Here is a 3,322-nt window from a genome sequence, read left to right on the forward strand (position 1 = left end):
ATGATGATGAAGGTTTATCGGTCGGCTTTGTACTCGCTGGAATAGTCTGCTGGTATGCCTCAGCCAGAGGAGGCTCCATCTGGATCTCCTCATTCACCTGCTCCTCTTCATCGACTGCAGGTGTGACAACTCTCAAAGGATCAGCCTCTCTTTCTCTTCTTTCACCGCTCCTAGTAGTCACCGCTTTGGCGAACCCTCTCGGATTTTTCTCAGTATTACTTGGTAGTAAACTTGGTGCTCTCTCGGATAACTGGCTGGCGATCTCTCCGACGTGACGCTCAATATTAGCTAGAGACGTGGCTTGGTTCTTCAACATAGCATCGTGTTCTGCAAATTTTGCCTCATTTGTCACTCGGTTCCTCTCATATCGATTCAAAAGCTCAGCCATCATCTCCTCCATTGAGGCTTTCTTCTTCTCTCTCCCCACTTGTTCCGAACTCTCCTGACCTGAACTCCCCTGCCCGAATAGATTCTCTCGAAGCCGGTTTTGGTATTGGGCTTGGTAGACACTGGCTTGTCCCCCTCGATAGTTATTCTGATTTCTCCAGCCAGTGTTCCCGCCGAAGGCGGGGTTTTTATATTTCAAGGGGTTGTTGACGAAGTCAACCTCCTCCTCATTGCTACCCGGGTTAACAGGACAGTCAATGGTGTCGTGACCCCCTCGGCAAACCTCACACATCGCGACGCTCTTAATGGTAAGATCTCTAACGAGTTTGTTCAAAGCATCAATCTGCGCCTGCATGCTAGTGTTCGAATCGACCTGAAGTACTCCTCTCGATGACGTGGAAGAATTTCTGCCCTCGTAGCTCGCTGCAAGATCATCATAAAGGATGACGCACTTATCGGGATCTTTGTTCTTAAGGAGGTTCTCGTTAGCAGTTTGGTTCAACATCTCTTTCACGTGTTGTATGGTTCCATGGTAGAATTTCTCGATGAGCATCCACTTATCTAAACCATGATGAGGACAACTAAGAATGAGATCCTTGAATCTTTCACAAACTTCCCCGAAAGACTCGTCGGATCTCATGCGGAAGGAATAAATCTCCTAACGGAGTTGAGCGGATTTAGATGGCGGAAAGAATTTGGTAATGAATTTCTCTTGAAGGACCGCCCAAGTGGTGATGGATCCAGCAGGTAGAGACTTCAGCTATTTGTAGGCTTTTCCGGCAAGTGAGATGGGAAAAGACGGAGATAGATGGCTTCATCGTTCATGTTACCGATATTGAAAGTTTCACAGATTTGAACAAACATGTCGATGTGGTTTGAAGGATCTTCGCTCTCTAGCCCTTGGAATTGGAGAGCGGATTTGATGAGTTGCATGACGTGGGCAGGAATTGACCAGTTGCCAGCGGCGGCACCGTTTGGTAAAGTGATGCTTGAATGAGGATTCGGAGTCGGCCTACCATAGTCAGCTACTACTCTCTAGTCGGTTGGTCACCCATGTTCCTATCCCTAGAAGATGCAGAAGAAACAGAAGAAGAAGAAGAAGAAGAAGAAGAATAAGAAGAAGAAGAAGAAGAAGAAGAATTAGAACTTATCGGTGAAACAGAACGCTCTCTCTCGGGCTCGACTTTCTCAGTATTGTCAGACGTTTCAAGCTTCGGTGGTCCTTGTGAGCGGGTACGACGCATACGACTAAAAAGAAAAACTAAAATTAACTGGGCTAAAATTAAACTAAAAACAAATAAGCAAGTAAAAAAAACAGGTAAGTCCCCAAACTCGGGTCGTTCCATAATCACCTCAAACCGTGTCCCCAGCAATGGCGCCAAAAACTTGATGTGCGAAAATATATATATAAATTAAACACAAATCACAACTAAGCTTTAAAAAACCAAACAAACCTATACAAGTTCACACAAAGGGCAAGTGTACCGGTCGCGTATAACAAAGCTCAGGAAAGTCCGAATATCGAACTCGAAGACACGTGAGAACGGCTCAGATTATAAACCCCAATCCAAGTCCTACCTAATAATATTTAATTGATTTTATTTATTTTTTATTTTATTTTAATTAATTTAACTAACTTACTTGACTTAACGAAACTAACTGAAATACTTAACGAGATTTAACGATAATGGGAAAGCGAATCACCCAGGTAGGATGACTTAACGGCTGTAGGATGGCTCAGATGCTAACACGTGGTTGATACCAGGGTTCTAAAGATGAGCAAACATAGGAGAGGCTAAGGTAACTGGGTCCAACAGTCAGTTTTACTAGAAAACCCCAACGACTTCAAGTTAACTTTTAATTCTTGGTTGTTTATTCTAAGTACCCTAATAACTCAACACTTGGTCCATGTTTAAGCTAAAATACTCGCTAAGGTTCAAGTTATTATAAACCTAGGAGAAAAGGGGTAATTCAACACTAAGGATAAAGCAACTCAACTTACAAACTTAACCTAGTTTACAGTGGGAAAAACCGCACGTGGTCTCGTAACGACTAACCCTATAAAACTAACTAGTAAGATAAGACGACACCTAAGGTTTTGGTCCAACTCAATGGTGGTTAATATACTAATTTTAATGATTTATGCAACACAAACTCTAATGATACGTCTATCACAATTAATCAACACACAACCTATTAACCGAACTATGCAATTAACGACCACACAAAACTTATTTATGCAATAATCAATCACACGGGGCTCATGCAACCTAAAATACATCTATGGCAGCAGATATAAACGGGATTAAATCACAAAATATGAACTTTGAGAATAGAGAAACAATCAACCACTCGTTAAGCACCCTAAACTAGTTTATTTTAACCGTTAAACATCAGACCTAGGTGATTCAAGCAAATTTAGCCGAGCATGATGAAAGAACAGTAGATAATATTGATAAAAAAAAAACTTAAAGCATCCACCATGACCTGATCAAAACTTGTCTTAATGTCAGAAATTTCAAAACGAACTTACAACAGTTAAAACGGACAAAAGTATGACCAAACACGAAACGCTCAGCCTCCCTTCCTTAATTCTCGACCCCAATGCTCTTCTTGATGATTAGAAACTGATTAAAATTGTTCTAGGGTTCTCATTCCTTTTATAAAGTTGTTAAACTTGTTAAACAACCATAAAAGCCCGAAATCCGGTCCAACCAGGCCCATAATAAGACAAAATAGTCGGCCTAGCTGATTTAGGCAGCAGAGGGAACTCTTAGGGCGCCGCCACCCGTGAACATGAAGGGTCAGGTGGCCATGTGGCGTGTTCATGCCCTTTTTATGGTCCATAATGTCAGGAATTTGATTTCGTTCAAAGTCTGACTAAAATATTGAAAACGGGATTCGTTTGGATATCTAAATCACATAATTTGTTAAA

At 41.7% G+C, this 3,322-nt stretch overlaps 1 non-coding gene across 1 annotated transcript; it reads left to right on the forward strand.

The window, feature by feature from the left end:
• Positions 1-950: 950 nt before the first annotated feature.
• LOC143531070 (small nucleolar RNA R71) lies at positions 951-1,057 on the forward strand. The gene has a single exon (XR_013134958.1). It is a non-coding gene; the product is annotated as a small nucleolar RNA R71 (small nucleolar RNA).
• The last annotated feature ends 2,265 nt before the right edge of the window (positions 1,058-3,322 follow it).

Source organism: Bidens hawaiensis, unplaced genomic scaffold (assembly GCF_021521415.1).
Source record: "Bidens hawaiensis isolate Kalapana, Puna unplaced genomic scaffold, B.hawaiensis_p1.1 tig00000670_1, whole genome shotgun sequence".
Taxonomy (NCBI): Eukaryota; Viridiplantae; Streptophyta; class Magnoliopsida; order Asterales; family Asteraceae; genus Bidens; species Bidens hawaiensis.